This window comes from Lagopus leucura, unplaced genomic scaffold (genome assembly GCF_019238085.1).
Source record: "Lagopus leucura isolate 7727_CA_CO unplaced genomic scaffold, USGS_WTPT01 Super-Scaffold_100004, whole genome shotgun sequence".
NCBI classification, from domain to species: Eukaryota; Metazoa; Chordata; class Aves; order Galliformes; family Phasianidae; genus Lagopus; species Lagopus leucura.
This window is the reverse complement of record NW_024962264.1, coordinates 61,819,504-61,840,613: the sequence shown is the minus strand read 5'-3', so window position 1 is coordinate 61,840,613 and position 21,110 is coordinate 61,819,504. Positions and strand designations below refer to the sequence as shown.

Here is a 21,110-nt window from a genome sequence, read left to right as displayed (position 1 = left end):
ACCACATCAGAGGTCTGCTTTAATCTTGTTTATTCCATTGGTCTGGAGGCTGTTGTGTTAGGATGAACCTGATTCTGAATTGTGCTGCTAATAAAACTCCTGAAGTGTGTTTCCTACTGACCTTTGTTGCAGAGACCAATGTTCTAGCAGTTTCCCTAAATTGTTTGTCAATGGGAAAAAGGGTCACAGCTTCTAATTCAGCTGTCAGTATTTCACGCGTGGATCATGCAAACCTTCATGCCTCCTTCCTTGCTGCTATGCAGGCAGATGCATTTTAAAACAGCCTAGGGTAAAGGTTTAGCCACTCATTGAACAAGGCTCTTTAAAAGCTTTGTTTCTAACCTGCCAAATGGCTGTAATGGGTGAGGATGATGCAAGGCTTCCAGCGTTGAAGAAAATGCCTTGTGTGTGCTGCAGTGTGATGGGGGCTCAGGACCAGTGGCTGCAGAGCTCTGATTAGAGAAGTGCTTGCTGAGGGCTGGCTTTGCACCACCTCTGGCTGAAGTACATTTGAGGGGCTTCTGTAAGGGTGAGGGCTCTGCCGGGCGATGCAGCTCACCAGCTTTGCCATCTTTTTGTTTCCCTTCTCCAGCCGCTCACGCTCAGTGCTGCTGCCATGCTCCCAGTGGGGCCTCACTGGCTCTGCTGCTGTTCCATCTCTGTTAGGATGTCTGAGACAGCTCATTTCAAAATGATTTTGAAAGCAGATGTTTCATATCTCTACATTTATGCTCTCCTATAAACTGATTTTATACTAAACGTTATTTCTGCCACCTGGCTGGGTGTCAGACTGCCATGTAACCTTCTTGCTCGTACCTCTGTGCTTCCACATCTGCAGCCACAACCACCCACGGTGTCCTGCACACCCACATCTCTGAGAGAGCCTTTGGGCATTGTGCTGCTGCTGGGTTGCCCCGTTTCACCTCATGTTGATGCTGAGCACCGCAGTTCACCAAACCAGGATGCAGTGCGGGGCACAAGCAGAGGAAACAGTGCTTTAGCTTAGGTCCAAAGCTTAGGATCTAGGCTTAGCATCTAGGCTCAGCTCTTCCTCGCACCTTGCTGGTGCCCTTTCCTCCCAGTAAGCACAAGGCAGTGCGTCCCTTATGTGTGTGCTGTCGTTCCTCTCCGGCCTTTAGCAGCCTTAGGGACACCAAGAGAAGAACAGTGGGGACGGGTGGGGATCCAGTGGTGCATAGGGAGGGGAGCTGTGGGTTCTACTCCAAATGATCTCAGTGTCAACAGAGAGATTAACGGGCAGTGCTTGGACAGTGCTGTCTCACAGATCTCTCCCTAATGGCACCAGGTGGCCAGAAATCTTTTCTTTCTACTGCTATAAAGGAGCTGAAACTCTGCTAGAAGAAAATAATGGGTATTAATTTGGGGAAGAGTGGTGGTTTGGATGGAAATAAAATTGCTGTGCTTGACAACATGCTGGAATAATAAGGTAAAGCAGTGAATTACTTAAAGCATTGCTGAAGGGGAGGGCTGTAAGGTGGGGTGAAGCATGCCATCATCTGTTTAGCAACCGATAATGCAAACTGCAGAAAGAAAGAGAAGAGGAGAGGAAAATAAATTAACTTTTGAAAACGCTGTTGAGGTAATGGGGAGGTAATGGTTTTCCTGACATTTGCTGTAAGAATGTGGTTGTTAATCCCACAGCCCTGGAGGGACGCCAGGTCAGTAGGTGCCACCTGCCAGCTGAGGGGACGGGGTGGGCCAGGGATTGGGAGCTGAAGGCTGAGTTTAGTGAGATGGAGAGCGGCGCTGGATGGACTGCACATCTGGATAGGAAGAGTCCAGCAGTGGCTCCCCCACTTGGTAAATTTTACATGGAAATCCAATCAGTTTCACATTGCTGTACAGCAGACTGATGTATCATTTCAGGTCTGGGTATGATTAATTAAAAAGAAACGTGGCTCCTGAAAGCTGCATTTCATATCTGCCCTCATCTGCCTCACGCCTGTTCCAAGCCCTGTGCATGCTTTGAGAAATTGTAAGTCAATGAAAGTGAGTGTGTTGCAGAATTTCAGTGTGCTGGAGGCAAACTAAAAGGCTGTGATGTTCATGAGCAGATGTAAACATCAAGAGAGATTCATTCTGAAACAGTGTTGGTGTTCCCTGGTGCTCCCTGCGCCAATAGAGCTGATGGACAAGCACATAACCTGCCAGTGTACACCGTGTGCTGCTGGACTGATGCTGTCCCATAGTGCAGATGCATATTGTGCTCTCTGAATGTACTGTGATGCTATCGGAAACTCCAGCCCACACAGCAAAGGCGATACATGCCAATGAGCCAATGACTGCTCTCTGGCTGCCTGTGCTGTATTGCAGCTCATTATTTCCCAGTGTTTGATTGTGAAGTCTAGGAGGCTGGGCAAAACTTCCCTGGGAAGAGGTGACCTAAAAACTGAGTGTGGGGTTGCTGTTATTAATTCTCCTTTACAACGTCTGGCATCAGTTGCTGGAGGCAGGTGGCTCAGGTGGATTCTTACTGGAAATCACCGTCTGCCCTGTGAGACTGGGTGCTTAATGTGATGCTAGCCAGAGATGTGGGCTACATCCAAGTGTGTGCAGGATACACTCATGGTTTCCCCACAGATTGATCAGAAGGAAAACTGCAAGGAGACAAATCTCTTCTGGGGTGAGCTTCTCTTTGTTTTTGTAGGGAACCGACTGAAATGTTCCTATTAAGCAAGCATCCATTGCCTGCAAAACCACAGGGTGTTGTGAAATTGTGAGCTCAAGGACGTCAGTAAGAGGACTCCAGTGTGGCTGAATCAAAATAAATGCGGTTTTCCTATTTTTCAGGCTTTCCTATCTCTGGAGAAGAAATCGCAGAAATATGTTATTCCCAAAGAACTTCTCTGGGATCTGAGTAGGTTGTGGGGCCATGAGGGGCCATGTGCTGCATGGAAAGGAGCACACATCTCCATCCACACTGCATCTTCCTCCCGTAACCTCAGCTTCAGTGGGAGGCACCAACTGCATTTGTATCCATTGCATTAGAGGACAGTGGGAAGGATTAATGAGGATTAAATGATTAATTTTGCTGTTTACAGTGGAGTTGCAGTGCTTATTCCCAGGTGCAAAGGCTCGTGCTGCATTAGAAAACACTCACCATCTCCCAAAATAAATGCCCTAATTTGTCTTTTCTTCTTACCGGTCTTTAAGAAATAATTACAAACAGATCTTTTTTTTTTCTGCTTTTCCCTATTTCCTTGCAAACAATGGCTTGTCCAAGGACATCTCCCGACGACAGCTGCTGCTACCTGCAAGGGAATATGCAGCAGCCTTCACCCCAGGATCACCTTGGAAACGGCGGAGCAGCTTTCTGCGATGTCCAGAGGAGAGCTGGGTGTTGTGCAGGGCAACAAAAAGGGCACTGCTCCAGAGCGCTCTGTCTGCTTGGCCACAGCACCCAGGTGCAGGCATCCTGGCTTGGGCTGATTCCTCACATCCACCCTTGACTCCTCAGCCATGGGTATGGTGGGGTGAGTATTTCCTGCACGTTCTGGGGCTGGGAAGTGGGTTCAAGTCTTGTATTGATACCAAAGATGGAGGTTTCCAAGCTCTCCGCACTGCAGCCCTTGGCATCTCATTTGTTATCACAAGGAGTTTTGGCACTGTGTCACAGAGGGAGCTCATTGCTACTGCAGCCAGGAAACTGGCCTCACCAGCCGGGGGTGAGTGGTGCACAAAATCATAGAATCACAGAGTTGTAGAATGGCTTGGGTTGGAAGGGACTTCAAGGATCATCAAGCTCCAACCCCCCTGATGGCAGGGCCACCAACCTCCATGTCTGATACTAGACCAGGCTGCCCAGGGCCCCATCCAATCTGGCCTTCAACACCTGCAGGTGTTGAACAGGGCATCCACAAGCTCTCTGGGCAGCCCGTTCCAGCGCCTCACCACTCTCTCTGTAAAGAACTTCCCCCTGATATCTAACTTAAATCTTCCCTCCCTCAACTTAAAACCATTTCCCCTTGTCCTGCAGTTATCAACCCTTTCAAAGAGTTGATTCCCCTCCTGTTTTTAGGCTCCCTTCAGGTACTGAAAGGCTGCAATGAGGTCACCCTGCAGCCTTCTTTTCTCCAGACTGAACAAGCCCAGCTCCCTCAGCCTGTCTTTGGATGAGAGCTGCTCCAGCCCCTGATCATCTTTGTGAGTCTCCTCTGGACCCTCTCCAGCAGCCTCCTGTCTTTTTTGTACTGGGGGCCCAGACCTGGCCGCTCGAGATGAGGCCTCACGACGGCAGAGTAGAGAGGGAGGCAGTGTGTATGTTCTGCCTTTTGTGGAGAGGGCTTAGGTATTAATGATGCAGCAGAAGGGAATTATAGATTCCTGGAACAGTTTGAGTTGAATCTTTGAAAGGTCAACTGGTTCAATTCCCCTGCAATGAACAGGGAAACCTACAGCTTCATGAGGTGCTCGGAGCCCCATCCATCATTACCTTCAGTGTCTCCAGGGCAACCGCCTCTCTGGGCAACCTGTGCCAGTACTTCACCACCCTTAGCATAAAAAACTTCTTCCATATATATAATCTAAATTTCCCCTCTTTTAGTTTGAAACAATTTCCCTTTGTCCTATCACAACAGGCCCTGCAAAAGAGCCTGTCCCTTTCTATCTTCTCCCCTCCTTTAGATACTGGAAGGCCCCTGCCCAGCACAGGCATAGCATTTGTCTTGCTAAGAACCAAGGGGATGCTCCTTGTTTTGTCTGTTCACTGGGGAATTATTCAGGAGCTGTGCTACTGATGTGGCCTTGGGAGTGGTGGGAAGGGATTGCATGTGATAACCAGAATGAAGTGAAAAGCATTAATTAGTGTAATTATTCAGTGGAGCAGAACTCTTTTGTCAGAACAAGCTGAGTTCATTGAGAAGATAACCCTGTTTGCATTGTTTTGCTTTTATTTATAGGATGAGAAACAGGCACTGGGCACTGGGAACATCCCTGGTGCTGTGAGGCCAACTTCCCCCACTGCAACATCAATGGGGAAATAAGAGAAAACAGGCATTGGCGTTTCCATAGTGACTCTCAGGTTGGACTTCTGGAAAAGGAAAAGGTTACAGGAGTTTGGATGCATCCAAAGTGTTAATTTTTAAGAAAACAATTTTGTTTGTTTGGTTGGTTGGTTTTGTTTTTTTAAGACTTCTTCACTTGTACAGAGAGGTACGGATGACCTCACATGCGTTGCGTGGAGCATTTGGAGACCACTTCTGTGCTGAACTGTAGGACACAGGACCCACAAAGATGCACTGCCCTTGTACATGGGCCTCATGATGTAAAAGAATGAGTAGGTAAAAAACTTGACATATTTCTTGTCCCCTTTGCCTTTTGCCACTACTTTCCTAACCAGAGTTGTGCTTTCCACTCATGTCCTGTCTTCTGCCTCTTCTTCCTTCCTCAGATTGCTGATCTTCTTCATGAGCAAACACAACCAGTTCCTGCCCAGGCCCATGGCAATATGCTCACATGTCCCCACAAAACCCCCTGTGATCTCAACAGCTGGCAGCTATCTGACACTGGGTCCCCAGCATCACAGACTGCACAGTGCCCTCAGGAATGCCCACCTCATATCTCCTCCGCTTTCCCTCTTCCTTCTACTCTTACCAATAATTATGGCTGAGGGTGTGTCAAAGCCATCATTGTTCCAGGTCTCCAAGGACAACACGAGGGAAATGCTGTGCAAACTCACCAGAGGTAACCAGTCGGAACAGGTACTTATTTCTGCAGTTTAGCAGCAACAGGGAGAGCTCTTGCCAGTTTTACACAGCTGAAAAATGGTTGGCATTCTTAGGAAAGTGGTTTCTTTAAAACCTGGGAGGGGAATAAGATTTGACTTTAGCATTTAAGAACTAGGGTGAAATCAAACGGTGGTGTCTCCCTGAGGTATAGACAGGCAGTGTCCTACTGAGGCCCCATGCCTGGAGGTGCTCAAGGCAGGTCGGACGGCCCCTGGGCAGCCTGATGTGGTGGGAGGCACCCAGCCCATGGCAGGGGTTGGGTCTGGGTGTGCTGTGAGGTCCTTCCAACCCAAACCATTCTGTGATTCTACTGAGTGGGAAGTACTACAGCTCCATTGGCTCACTGAGACAGTCTTTGAATTGCAGCATCTCACCCTGCAACAAGAAGCTGTACAGGAACTGGTAGCATAGCTTTTGTAAGGCTTTAACAGTCAAATTGCTATGGGTTGGTAACTGGTAGAACTCGAGCATTTGTTAAACTGCTATAAGGTAACTGTTCTAGTATTTTACTGCCACTTAAAAAAAAAAAGCTCTTAAGCTGATTGAATAAATACTTGAAGGATGATGCTTCAGCAAACCATTACAAATGCTGTCACAAGGCAGTGGGAATATATCTGTTTGCTGCAGGAATGCTGAGCCATCTTTACTCATGATAACAAAAGAAGCATAAGCTTTTAAAGCGCTGTCAATATTAGATAGCACTTCCTAAGTTGTTTTACAGAGATTTGATTTGTGCTTCATTTATTCTCCACCATAGAATTCCTCTGACTTCTTACATGATGCTACTGCTATGTTTTGCAGGAGAGAACCATCGTTTAGTTCAGCCAAGGCAGCTTTTTGACAGACCAACCTGCTCTGTAGATAATGAGCCTTTCCAGTCGTCCGTGATTTATTGTGAAAACAAAACACTGCATAACATACTGGAGAAGCTCAGAAGGAAGACCTGCAGAGTGTTTGTATTTCCATGGTATAGAAGGGAGCTTGAGGCCAATGAGGTTACATAAATGCTCAGAGTCAGTGGGGAACTGGGCAAAAGAGAAAACCCAGGCCCTGCACACCCCTGTCTAGAGCAGTAGCAGCAAGTGCTGTCAGGTGGATAACCTGGGTTACACTGATTTCTAAAGGATCTTTTCAACAAAAGTCTTCTGTCAGGAAGCAAATGTCAGGCAGCCCCCCCTGCTAGCTTCCTAAGCTTTCACACTGCCAAAGAGGAATTGCTCTCTTTGACAAAGCTTTCAAATCCATTCAGGCTGAATCTGCTTTCCCTTCTGGATTTCAGTTATTAACCATTATTATTTATCTCTGGTGCACCCAACCACCATATGTTCTTAAATAAAGCCACTTTCCACTTCTTCCTTTCGTGCTTTGAGGCAAATAGAATTGCTGGAAATGTAGACACGCAGAAGGCTGCCTCTCCTTTGGCAAGTGCAGGATTTCTAGGTAAATCTTCAGCACAGATTACCTCTCACGCAGCTCTGCTGAAGCGCATGATGTACTGTGGAGTGTCTTTATACACCATTTACTTGCAGGCATGTAATGAAATATCCCTTCTTTGTCCCAGCCTGGTTCCAATTGTGTTACAAAGACATAAAAGAATTCTGATAATACACCCATCTCTTATCTGGCACAACAGCAAGGTCGTATTTTTGATTTTGAATGGGATGACTAAAGACGCTTCATTAGCCAAAAGGCAGAGCTGTTATATGGCCTGGAGAAGCTGAAATGGGATGGAACACTCCTACAGCATGAAATAAGCATTTATAAACCTAACCCAGCAGTCTGCTTCTTCCAGCTTCAGCTGGCAAGAACTGGCTGCCATAATGGGCATGTTTTAAAAGTGGGAAGAAAAAAATCTAATTTTTCAGTTCCTCTTTGCTCAGGTACCAATAAGCCACCCTAGAACAGGCTGCTCTGAGAGGTCGTGGAGTCTCCTTCTCTAGAGATACTCAAATCCCATCTGGATGCTTTCCTTTGTTCCCCACTACCTACAGTGGAGAACCTGCCTTGCACAAGGTTGCACTGCAGGATCTCCAGAGGTCCTGTCCAATTTCTGTGATTCTATGGGGAAAAGTGAGCCTTGGGAACACAATTTCTGACTACTTAATGCTGTGTCACTGTCTCAGTTCTGTTCAAAAGCCTTTGGACACCATTCTGGAGAGAACTGGGACTACATGAGAGGAAGATTGGCACAAAAGGCACAAAACTGCTGCTTTTGTGGCCTAGCTTTCCACTATTTACCAATGAAAAGTGCAGAAATCAATGGAGTGGTGCACCTGAGCACTTGATGTTGAGACTGCATTTATAGGGTCTCTCTCAGTATTCTCAGTAATGTTGAGACCACTGAAGCTCAGCAGCTGCAGCCCCGTGCTAACAGTCTGTGCCCAGTAACAGTGCATGTTAAGAAACCCAGCCCTACTGAAGCTTTTGATACCGCTGTTGCACTTGACAACTCAGACACTGAAGTGGTGCAGGAAATGTCTCTTCCAGGCTCGCTAATGCACAAACTGCCTCCTTGCACTTAGCGAAATGCCTCTTGCAAGCATATACTGTGCAAACACGTCAGTGTTTGTTAACTTGGGGCCTGAGATGTGCAGCAGCCTCAGCCTATTCCGACAGCAAGGAAGATGATGTTCCACCCCCTGCAGGGTCAGCTCTTAGCCTGTAAATCAAGCTATGTTCTCGTTCCTCATCAAGTAAATTTCCTTTCTCTGGCAATTGCATGCCTTGGAGTGGTGCCAGCCTTATCTGAATGTGCCTCATCCCCTGGGAAATTTCCTTGGGTATTTTCTCTCACGGGAATGGGAAAGCTCGGAATGATGATGCACTGTGTTCATACAAACACCATACAACTGTTAACAGCAAACCATGCACCAATCCAGGGAAGAGCCCCACCGTGCAGCAGGTGGGAAATGGTTGGAATAGCAGTAGCTCTGAGAGGGCCTACAGCCAGAGGTTTCTGGTGCTCAGCATCTTGTATCATATCAACTGGTGCAGGTTACCCTGAGAGGTGGTGGATGCGCCATCCCTGGAGACACCCAAGGTCAGGCTGTACAGGGTTCTGAGCACTTGGTGGAGCTGTAGGTGTCCTCCTTCACTGCAGGACTAGATGGCCTTCAGAATCCCTTCCAACTCAAACGACTCTGTGATTGTATGATTCTGTGATTGTATTAGCTGCTCAGTGTTTTGAAGATTAAAAGATACAGTTAGGAAGTTAGGAAGAAACATAGAAATAAGCCAACAATCCAGGGGCAAGCAAATAATCTCATCAAGCCAACAAAATATTTCAGTTGAAGTACAGGCACTCACTGCAGTAAGGATCTCAGTTTGGACTGGAATTTCACAGATGGTTTTTGTATCTTTGGTCTTGCACCACACATGAGCCCCAAATGATCCAGGCTTTGGGGAACCTTGGAGAAGATGTTCCGTATCTCAGCCCTCAATGAAATATGCCACTGTACGAGCAGTGGAATTTTCCCATGGGCTTGGATTCTGCATCTCCACATTTCACTCCCAGTTCTCCCATTCCCCTCTGCCTGGCCAGGAGAGTGGCAGCAACTTCTGTGCTGCATTGAAGTTACACCTGGGCTGGCTGGCCAGCAGTTCTTTCTTCTTTTTACACACAAGAAACTGAAAGCCGCATTCCCCTTTGTGAGGCTGCCCTGAGAATGTGGAAGATAATAGCTGCATATGCCTGTAGGATGATATATCTGGGGAATCTCTATGTCTGTCAAGCAGAAATGAAAGCAATCATTGGGGTAAAATTGTTCTTAGCAGGTCACTGAGACAAGGTGACTGCAAAGGTGTTGGTTTTCTTGGAACGCTACGGTGTTATAGAAGTCAGCTGGACCAGCTTACCTATTTTTTAGTACTTTAACAAGTATATTCTGCATCCAAGACCTTCACTCTGAACACAGGATGTGACTACTGAATAGCATTGGGTTGTTCAAATTACCCTTCTGACAGAAGCAAAAGCAGCAGAACTTTGTTTGGAAGCTTTGCCCTATACTGTCACATAGCCGAGCATCACGGTTTGGTGCTAGATGTCTGCACACTGTCTGGGGTGTGAAGAAGACAGGCTCATGGGCTTTTGCTGGAGCTCTTTTCTATGGCTCCACTCAGACTGGGGATGGAAATAAGGGCTGGCCCACTGTGGCAGAGCTGGGGAAGGAAGAGGCAGAAAACAAGAACCTGAAACAGCCCATGACCATTGGCTTCTGCCAGTCTGAGGTTGGAACATGTTCCAAGTGCATATAGGGTCATGGGTTTCCTGAAGGCAGCAGCAGGTATCGCTCCTGGCATGGCTGTCCCTGCCTGCCTGGCCTCACACCACTGACAGTGCCATTCCCATCGGCCAGGCAATGCCGTGTCCAGCAAAGTCCAAGCTGAAGGAGTTGCTGACGCCTTAACAAGGAGGGTAATTTTCTTCTCAGCTAATCTTTTCCAAAGAATCATAGAATGGCTTAGGTTGGAAGGCACCCCAAGTGTCACCAAGTTCCAACACCTTGCCATAGGCAGGGCCACCAACCTCCAGATCTGGTACTAGACCAGGCTGCCTGGGGCCCCATCCAGGACAATATGTTCTCTGTTACCACCTCTTTTTAAGGCTATGCAGAGAGCTTCTGGAGCTGATTTGGGGATATCCTGATAACAAATGAAATGTTAAGAAGACAGTCAGAAAAACTGGCCTTTCCTTGGAATAATTCCTATGATCACAGCATCCTAAGGCCTAAGTTCTCCACCTGCTTTTGTCCAACCAGGATGGAGAAAGATTATCTCTGAGACTGCTGCTCATTCCCTGCTGTCATGCTGGGAGGACACAGTCCCATCCACTGTTCCCTCTCTTCCATCATCAGAGAAAGGTGGGGAGAGCACAGAAAACCCCTCATTCACACATTCTGGGTCCAACTGCTCTATGAATGACAATTAAAATTCAGGAATTTAATCACTCAGAGGCAGCAACAGTTCAGAGAAGATGCAAAGAGAGACAAGAAAATTCCATCCCTTTTCCCTGCTTGATTTCTCCAGCACAGATTGGAAACTGGGATGATCGATGCACTCTTGAGCTTCCTCATATTATGGAGAGATCTACGACCACAACCACAACTCCACTGTATCACACTGCAGGGATAAGGAAAAATAAATTCTTTGGGACATTCTGAGGTAACAGATGATGGAAGAGCGGTGAGATATTATTTTGTCCCCTGTGGTGATAGATTCAAAAGCCAAAGAAGCAGAAAGATAAACTGTAAGAAAGGTTCACCAGCTGCACTGTTCATTCAGATAATGTTAAAAAGCTCTGGATCAATGAGTGCAAAAGCAGAATGTGCTTCTCTTGGCAAAACTTGCAATGAAATTAGATGACTACTTTATGTGGTAATGGCTGCCAGGAAGGAGGCTCTGATCTTTCAGCTGTCATATTTTTGCTTGAAACTGATGGATGTATTCAACATCATCTAACAGGCAAAAAGAAAAGGCAAAAAAGAAGAGGAGCAGGCAACAGGTGAAACAGTGCTGAACAATTCTGACCCACCAGGGACCAGCACCCAAACCAACCCCAAAGGCTGGCGCTGCTCTTTGGCACTGGCTGCCAGTGCTTCATTTTAAGGATTATTGGCAATCTGCAAACAATGGAGGCAGAAGGCAGAGGAAGTGGGCAGCCTCAAAGATCACAGCTTTCAGAGGCACAGAGAGCCTGGGTACAGGACACAAAGCTGCCAGGACATGGAGGGCTGGAAACCACGAGCGAAGAAACAGCTGCTTGTGTTTTTCCACCACATTTGGGCTCTGTGGATAAAAGAAATCACACACTGGAAATATTCTTTTCACTCCATCAGCTCACCAGCAAAGCTCTGACTGCATAGCTTAACACCTGTGCTGAAAGGTGGAAACTGGATTTTCTTCCAAAACTTCAGCTGGGATAGTAAACTTCATCCCTCATACACATCATTATCAGTGATAAAAGGAAGGTCAGGGAAGGTGTGTGCCCCCTCTGGAAGCAAAATGGAGACGTGGTCATGAGGGATACGGAGAAAGCTGAGGTGTTCAATGATTGGAGCTGCAGGAACGAGTCCAGAGGAGGGCCATAAAGATGATCAGAGGACTGGAGCACCTCCTCTACAAGGACAGGATGAGAGAGTTGGGCTTTTCAGCTTGGAGAAGAGAAGGCTCCAGAGGGACATTACTGCAGCCTTTCAGTACCTGAAGAGTGCCTATGGGAAAGCTGGGTAGAGACTTTTTATAACAGCACATTGCAACAGGACAAGGGGAATTGCTTTAGACTGGAAGATGGCAGATTTAGACTAGATATAGAAATTCTTCACTGTGAGGGTGGTGAGGCTCTGGAACAGATTGTCCAGAGAGGCTGTGGATACTCTCTCCTTGGAGGCATTCAAGGCCAGGCTGGATGGGGCTGTGATCAACCTGGTCTAGTGGTCGGTGTCCCTGCTTACAGCAAGGGGGTTGGAACTAGACGTACTTAAAGGTCCCTTCCAACCCAAATCATCCTACAACTCTATGATTAAAGATTTAGAAGTTGGTTTGTCAAAACTGCTCCACTAAATCCTGAGCTGCTGTGAGTTCTGCTGTGGGGGGTTCTTCCCCAGCTGCTTGCCAGCAATGTGCAGGAACCTCTTTCCTGCATGCAGGTGTATCCCACCTTGTGAGGATAAACCAAATTTCAGAGTCTTAATCAGCTTACTTAGAGCCAGTGTGCAAAATGGTTGTTTTGTAACTCTTCTAAGAGTTTCAATGCAAAAATGTAACCCAGCTTTGCACAGCAGCATTACCTGATATATTCCAGTGGCCAGGTCAATGCCTCAAAAGCCCAGGAGGTGTTTCAAGAAGCCACCCTTCAGAAGAGGCTGGAAGAGCTTATTCTGAGAAAGAAAAAAAGGGAATCAAAGGAATATTGGGGGAGATTGCTGAATGCAGTGTGCCTACATGTTGTATTTGCCTGTGTAGCCTGCTATAAGGAGCTGCTTTGCAGGGGGGTTGGACTACATGATCTCACAGAATCACAGAATCACAGAATCACAGAATTGTAGGGGTTGGAAGGGACCTCCAGAGATCATCGAGTCCAACCCCCCTGGGGTTCTCTAGAGGTCCTTTCCTACCTTTACAATTCTGTGGTTCTGTGCTAAGAAACAGACTTTTGTTCCATTTATTTACTGAAGCATTCTTGAGAAAAACATAGTTTTCTTGATTTGTGTTACTGTATTTGTTGTTATAGCACAGCATAGCACAGAAGTGTTCCAGCATTGGCGCTGTGAATGAGCACCCAGAAATCATACATCTTCATGGCCACATTGGTTACAAAATCCAGGTTCCCCTGAGATATTGTTTTCCATGGCAGATCATCTGAAACAAGTCCCTCTGCAAGACCTCTGTGCTCACAGCTTTACCAAACACATTGTTTAAGGACCAGTGAGAACTGTGCAGATAAAAAAGCCAATAACCATAAAGCTGTAAAGGTCGTAAAGCTAATGAAATAAAGTTTTATTATACAGCAGGTGAGACTGCCTTTATTTTGCTTTAACTTTCTCTGCTTTCCATAAAGTTTATTTCAGCTAAAACATCTGGCTGTGAAACAAATTCCAGAGGAGGTGAGGTAATACTGAACGTGGTCATTTGAAGAACAGCCCGCAGTCCTTTGCTGTACAGGTAGCCCTGCTAGCAGAATGCTCTGCTTGCATCATCCCACCATGCAACCAAATACTCCCTCAATGATAGATCAACAACCTTATCCCAAGAAGGCTTTGGAAAGGAGGCAGTGCCCAGGACCCCATGAAGGCCATCCAGGAATGTGATTCCAATGTTCCCTGCATGCGGAAGGAGCTCGGATGTTACTGCACATGAGAACAGACGCTGATGAGAAGGCACTCAGTTTGCTGTGGTGCTGCATCAGTGCTGGTTTGTAATCATGGTGCTGTTGCTGTGAGACCACAGGCAGAGCTCTTCTATGAGCCCTCAGTGACTCCCAAATGCTTTCTCAGACAGCACTGGGATGTGAGTTCAATGTGTTGGTCATGGAGAGGGGCTCTCACCGTGACGAGGACCTTTGTGAGCACACAGTGTCTGCATGCCGTATCATCCACCAGTTTTTTACTTCTGTGTAAGTACACAGTTGCCTATGCCCATACACGTGCATGTTCATTTCTTTGTCGAAAAGGCTTTTAGGGAACAAAATTGCTATTAAAATGACAGATTGTTGGACAGCAAAGACAAATTAGTGCTAGCTGCAGAATAATTATGTTGACAAATTCCTTGAGTTGTATAACGTTGATTTCAGTGCAAAGCCTCAGGGCCTCTGTGCAAATGTAACCATGTAGGGGAAACTGACAGAAAGCGAGGATCCAAAAGCAATTTTTGGAGATGTAAATAAAAGAGTCATTTGGTGAATGACAGCAGTTACAAAATGGTGGAGAGCAGAAAGATGGCTTTAACTCTTGTCAGGCTTGCCATGCAGGTGAGTTGCTCCTTGGACTTCAGTGTATTACTAACATTAATATTAAGTAGCATTCACTGAATTGGGAATGAAATGCATAATTAAGAACCTCTTGAAATCAAAGAAACCATAAATTGTAACCTCCCTGACACAGAGACTGCTTTTTCAAGAACAGTAATAGCTAACAGATCACTTATTTTTTAATTACAGTTGCAACAACTGTTCAGTATTGCATTAGTTTCAGCTGGGATGGAATTGTTTTCTTCAGAATGTCTGGTATGATGCTCCATTTTGGTTTCAGGAGAAAAAGTATGCTGATAATGCACCACTGTTTATAATTACTGCTAAGCAGTGTTGTATACAGCTAAGGCCATCCACAGCAAAGGGCCCAAGAAGCTGAGGGGGACAAAATTAGGACAGCTGACTTAAATTGGCCAAAGGGATATTCCATACCATATGGCATCACATGGAAGGAGTGTTGAAGGGGGCGGAGTTCATCTCGCTCTCTTTCAGTGTTTGGGGGCCCATCTGGGCATTGGTCAGGAGATGGAGAGCAATTGCTTGTGCATCACTTGTTATAAATACTCATATATACATATGCATATATATTTGTCATAATTATTATCATTTTCTCTATCTTAGTAAATGATTTTATCTAAACCCACAATTCTACTATTTTTCCCCAGTTCTCTCCTCCATCCCACTGCAAGTTGAGGAGTGAGCAAATGACTGTGTGTTGCTTAGCCACCTGCCAGGTTAAACTCCAAAAGTAATACAGATACCTTAGATCTTAGATGGGTATGCAAAAGAAGAGCAGCACAAATATTGCAGTAAAGGGTAAAACCACATTGAGTTTTCCCAGACATTGTGAAGGCAGAACTTAAAGGTAACTGTGACCGGTAATCCTCACAGATTTTTGTTGACTTTATGCCTTGCAGATAAAACTGCAAAACTACTGAAATACAGCTGGTTCAAAGGAAGTCATGTGAGTGCACTGCAGCACTCTGTACTGTTTATGTAGTGAATTTTCATAAATGTTGTTCCTGGAAAATTTGAAAAATTGTAGTAGTACAAATAATTTTTCTTCCTAAAGAACACTGAAGTGTGATGCCATGCTTTAAATTAACAATGAGGTAAATTAATGTTAGTTTTCTCAAAAGACTGGCTGTATTTTCTTAGGAATGAGGTTGAGCATTTTAAATAATTTAATTCAAGTAAAGGCAAGAAATTTGTTTATATGTCCTCACAGCAGTCAAATTAATTTCCTCTCTCTTTTGCTCCAGTTCATAAAATCTTTAGATCCACCACCAAGCTGGCAAGTTCATTTTTAAAACAACCTACTGGCTCAGTCTAATTGCAAGTTAAAAATAAGGTGCGGTAGCTGAGTGCTGTTCAAAACCATAAAGGTACTTCATTTTCCTGTATTTATTTGCAGATTGAAAAGAGACCTTGACCTCAACAGTTTATAAAAACTTTGTGTCTTACACTGCCAATTGTCTTTAACACTGAAAACTGACTTTAAAAAGTGGTATGGATGATCCTTGTTTTCTGAATAGTGAAAGGAAAATGTACATGTTTCTGTGATGAGAGTACTGGAATTAAATGTTGTGGTGACAGACTGAGCTGACTTAGCTGCTGCGCAGTTGAGCGATTTAACAATAATAGTTTCTCATAACAATGCTTTTTATCTGTAACATAGGGGATAGAGACACTGACAGCTGAGACCATGTGAAAATATAATTCTAAAAGGAAGAAAAAGCTGGCTGTGTATAGGTCTGAAATAAGACATGTCAACATTTCAAACCAAAGACATGCACCCTAAGAATAATTCTGTGTATTGAGATGTTAAGAAATCAAATTTGAGTTCATACTACAGGGCCTAGAATTTATTTATTCATTGCAAAGGCTGCAAACAACTGTGCGAGCATTGCATGACCCTATGGTTGGTCATCCTGTAATTTGCTGCTCATACAGCACTGTGTGTTTATGAATCATAGAATCACAGAATGGCCTGGGTTGAAAAGGACCACAATGATTACAGAATCACAGAATTGTAGGGGTTGGAAGGGACCTCCAGAGATCATCGAGTCCAACCCCCCTGCCAAAGCAGGTTCCCTACAGCAGGTCACACAAGTAGGCAACCAGGCAGGTCTTGAACATCTCCAGAGAAGGAGACTCCACCACCTCCCTGGGCAGCCTGTTCCAGTTTCAACCCCCCTGCTATGTGCAGGGTCACCAACCACCAGACCAGGCTGCCCAGAGCCACATCCAGCCTGGCCTTGAATGCCTTCAGGTTCGGGGCATCCACAGCCTCCTTGGGTAATCTGTTCCAGTGCATCACCACCCTCTATGTGAAGAACTTCCTCCTAATATCTAACCTAAACCTCCCCTGTCTCAGTTTAAGACCATTCCCTCTTGTCCTATCACTATCAACCCTCGTAAACAGCCGTTCCCTTTCCTGTTTATATGCTCCCTTCAAGGATATTTGGAGGAGTCCTGCTCCTCCAAAACTTGCCATTTACCAGACCACACCAGGAACAAACATGTTCTCCTGGTTTTGCTGATGCTTGTGTATACCTGCAAAGCTCCTTCATGTGCATCAGGGCAAACAGCCTGGAACAGCTTCAGCACAGATGGAAGCTATCTCTGGAGCTGCCAGTGTCTCAGCAGAACATGTTGGAATCAGAGCTTTCTTCTGTTTTTCTTCCCAAAGTCCTGAGACATTGTTTCTGTGACCTTTTAGACGTTTTACACCCTTTGTGTCTTTTGGTTGCCCAGCTGTGATGCTGAAGGGAAGAACAACACTCTAGTGCCTAAACATGTCTATAATGTTACGTCACACCACCAAATCGCATCAGAGCAGAGTGCTGGAGCATTTCACCTTTTCCGGTCTGTCCATGCAGCACCATGTTGTGCCACAAAGGGAAAACAATCTCAGGAAATGATGCTGACCGCCACTCCGGATGGAGGTTTGCAATCCACAGAGAGAAATGGCTATGGCAAATCCAGGTGGCTGTGTGTGCAATTTGTGGCAGTGGCGTTGAAAGAGTGTTTGGACATTGTCTCTGATCTTTGTGTGGAGCCGGGAGTTGGACTCGATGATCTGTGTGAGTCCCTATGGTGGGTTGGGTTGGGTTGGCCAAGCCCTGCTGGCAGCCTGCTCACCTCCCCACCTGTGAGGAGCAGGGCCCTCTGCGTGCAGCCCACCATGCGTAACCTCCATTTTAAGCCTTCCCCGCTGGGGCTTGGTGCCTCCCACAGCCCGCACCCACGGAGGATGAAACGCGGCTCCCACACAGCTCCTTATTAAGAGGAGCCGGCCGGTGGTGCCGCTTAAACCCGGCTCCGCGATGCCTATGTGAACGAGGGGAGCAGAAGGCGGCCGCCATTCCCTGCATTAGCCCAAGGCCTCCGCCCGGCTCGCCTCGGCGGAAGGCGGCCCCTCGCGCCTCAGCCTCTGCGGGAGCGCCCGGCCGCTGCGGCCCCTTTAAGACGCGGGGGCGCGCGTCACGTGGCGCTCGCCGGCTGCTGGGCGGCGGTGTAGTCCCTTGACCGGGGTGGCAACGTCGGCCGGCGGGGCTAACGGCGGCGGGCGGGACTACCGCTCCCAGGCGGCCTCGCGGCGGCGGGTGACGTCTAAGGCCGCGCCCAGCGGGGTCCCGCGATGCACGCCGGGAGTCGTAGTCCTTCGACCCACGCGCGGCGCGGCGGCGGGGCGCGAGAGAACTACGCTTCCCGGCGCGCCCCGTGGGGCGGGTTCCCGTCAGCGCGAGGGGGAGCCCCCCGACGTAAGGGGGGATCACTTTCCCCTTGTGTCCGCCATATTGGACGGTAACTCTGGTCAGCGGCGCTGGGGCCGAGGGAGTCCTCGTTGCCGGTGACAGTCGGTGCGCTCCGCTCCTCGGCGCCCGGGGTGCCCCGTGCCCCGGCCCCGCCCGCCCCCTCCGCACCCGGGAGCTCGCCGCGGCCCCGCGCCCCTTCCCCTCCTCCTTCTTCTCCTCCCCCCCGCTCCCTCCTCCCCGCCCGGGTGTCAGGCGCGATGAGTCCGGCCGACGCCAAGCGCGGAGCCAAGCGCCGGAAGAACAAGCGGGGCGGCGGCCTCGGCAGCAGCGGCGGGCCGGGACCCAGCGGCGGAGGCGGCGCCGGAGGCCTGGGCAAGGCCGGGGCCGCGGCGGGAGCGGTCCCTCTGAGGGCTGCGAGCCAGGCGGCGGCCGGCTCCTCCAGCGCGGTGGGCGGCCTGCTGACGGCCCCGGCCGCCGGCAGCGGAGCTCTGGGCGGCGGCGGCGGGGCGGCAGCGGGACACGGCGAGGTGAGGCGAGGCGCTGGCCGCCGGGACGTCAGCACGGCCCCCGGGTGCGATGAGGGCTGGGGGGAGGGAAGGGAAAGGAAGGGAAGGACGGAGGGGGGCTCGCCGTGTCATCCGCCCTCTCTTCGCCGGCCCTGGGGCGGGGGGAACCGGGAGAGGCCCCCGGGGGCTGTGGGGATGGGAGAGGCCCCGGCCGCTCAGCCTTTGTGGGGGAAGGGCGGCGCGGCGCCCTGCCGAGAGCCCCCGGCTGCGGGGTCCGCGCCTCGTGCCCCACCTTGACAGAGGAGCTGAAGGGACGGGCCTCGGGGGAGCGGAAATCGTGCAGGAGGCGGCAGGGAGAGCGGAGCTGAGCCCTGTTGGCGGTGGGCTGCTCGGTTGGGCGTCGGGCTACCTTGGGGGTCAGGCTGGGGCCTCGAAATCGTGTAGATTTGGTCCGTTATTCCGTAAGATGGTGACATTTCGTAGGAGCAGAGTGTGGGGTATAATTGGTTCTTTTTTTTCCGCCCCCGGAAATTGCTCGAGGGTTAAACCTTTAGAAAGGTGTCCGATGGCTCGAGTGATGAAAGAGTAAATAAGTTGATGTGCCTTTCCCTTATAAAGGTTACCTCAGGTTTTTATGTTGCCCACACAAAGGTTGCATTGAGGTATTATACTGACAAAAGGATTTCCTGCTGACAGCATCTTCAGCCGGCCATGTGTGTCACGCAGCCTGCTCCGCTTCCTCTCTCACCCTCGTGAACTTGTACACATGGGGGGGAAACAGAAGAAATGGCTTTTGTGCTTTGGGGTGGTTGAAACGCCACCATGTAACTAATGCTCTTTTTTTTTTTTTTTTTTTTTTTTTTTTTACTTTCTATGTAATTTTTCCCACCTATTTTACTGGATCAGTAAGCAATTTGGCAATTGTAGCTGGCTATTTTTTTTTCTTCTTTAAAGCTTGTCTTTTTGTGCCGTCATGTTTTAGTTACCCGGGGCTTGCAGAGGTTCAGAGGAACTATCCATGTGTTCTAATCTGTTGCTTATTTCAAGTGTCATTTCTGTTTGGGACGGTACCACTTATATGACTTATTCAGAATATCATTGTGAGTGATGAAGAGATGTTGAACTTCTTTGTAACTATGCAAATTGTCACAGAACAGTATTTTGGTAAAACCTCTTGCCAGGAGATGTATCTTATTGCTTGATGGCTTAGAATGCAAGTTCTTCCTGGCACAGGTCCCTGGGTATCACTGAAATAAACATGATAACGGCAAAGGAAACAAGCAGTGAAGTGATGAGCAGAGCAGCACATGGATGTGATTCAAATGGCGAAGGCTCCACTATCCCTGATGTTTTGATCTCTTTGCGTCTTGTGGTTAAGATGCAGTCCAGGACTTTGGTTGGCAACTAATTGTACTCCATCAGATCTTGTGCTGAAATTTGCCTTAAAAGGTGGCAGCACTTCTAGATTTTCTACTTCATGTTTCTTCTTCATTTTGGACTAGGTGGTTCTTAATAAGATTTCTTAGTCTTCAGGGGGTTTTGATTGAAAAGTATAAGTTGTACTTCCCAAATTAAATGCAGTATTTCAGCATTATATTTCTGGAAAAGTACTTTTGTCTATTACTTCTACCAATGCATTGTTTGTTCTCTTCCAAGTATGTGCAACGTTACTTTGAAAACATTTGTCACTTTGTCCTAGTTTTTCAGATTTTTTATTTTATTTTATTTATTTTTTTGCCCAGATGTGCAAATGATTTCATCAGATGTTTCTGTCTTTTAGTTGTTAGCATGGTAGGAGTGATCCTGAAGGCTGGTGGACAGATGAGGAATTAAGAAATTTGTCAAATAAACCATTTAGTTAAGCTAGACTAAACCTTTGCAAAGATCTTGTTTGATCAAACACTAAACATTAAAATTGGTTCATCATGGGGATAGGTAAATCCCTGTGCTCAGTTTCCAAAGGGTAAATGCCTGTGCTTAGAGATGCACCTTTAAAGTTGGCATTACTTTCTCCATAGTTGTTACAGTGGCTTTTTCCTTGATGTTTCCAATACCTCTCCAGTGGCGTTGAGGCACAGGAGTTGCCAATATTTAACAGTTAAATGACGGTTTTGTTTCGGACGTGAAGTCTCAAATCACCATTAACTTGTTACTTACTTGTAAATGTGATATCCTTAATGGTTAATAATTTGCTAATTGAGGGTACGTGGTCAAAACAAGAGCGCGTTCTGTGAACGAAGGACTGGCATATGTTGCTTCTGGATGAAGTTAAGAAAGAAAACTGTGTATTTTAGATGACTGATTGCTTCTAAATTAGGTGCAATGTTTGTTTTGGCTGGATGGAAAGTAAGCAACGCTCTAATAGCTGTGAAGTAGTAACCAGACTTGCTTTACTTGCATCTTACACAGCACATTGTAAGGTTCCTGTTAGTGGGCAAGAAAACCAGCAGCCAGTTCTCTGCTGGACCCATGTAACTGGAAATATAAGCAAATATATATATATGTATATATATAAAACATCAAAAAAGAAAAAAGGAAAGGAGATTTTCACATTTTCTGCAGCGTTTTCTAGTTGTTCATGTACTTTTCTGTTCCATCTTGCATTACTTCCCTGAGCTTAGGTCATCCGTTC

At 47.2% G+C, this 21,110-nt stretch overlaps 1 protein-coding gene and 1 long non-coding RNA gene across 3 annotated transcripts in view; both read left to right on the top strand.

Moving 5' to 3' along the window:
- The first annotated feature begins 1,226 nt into the window (after positions 1–1,226).
- LOC122180425 lies at positions 1,227–11,884 on the top strand. Of its 2 annotated transcripts, XR_006179061.1 has the most exons (4): positions 1,227–3,494; positions 4,920–5,300; positions 5,411–5,703; positions 6,549–11,884. It is a non-coding gene; the product is annotated as an uncharacterized LOC122180425 (long non-coding RNA). The 2 variants fall into 2 exon arrangements; XR_006179060.1 differs by lacking the exon at positions 6,549–11,884 and having other exon boundaries at positions 5,411–5,957.
- A 6,593-nt stretch (positions 11,885–18,477) lies between these two features.
- Positions 18,478–21,110, top strand: part of FAM193A (family with sequence similarity 193 member A) — a 71,302-nt gene continuing 68,669 nt past the window's right edge. The window contains exon 1 of the mRNA XM_042871233.1: positions 18,478–18,499. The gene's annotated coding sequence lies outside the window, so the exon portion shown is untranslated. The remainder of the gene's footprint in view (positions 18,500–21,110) is intronic.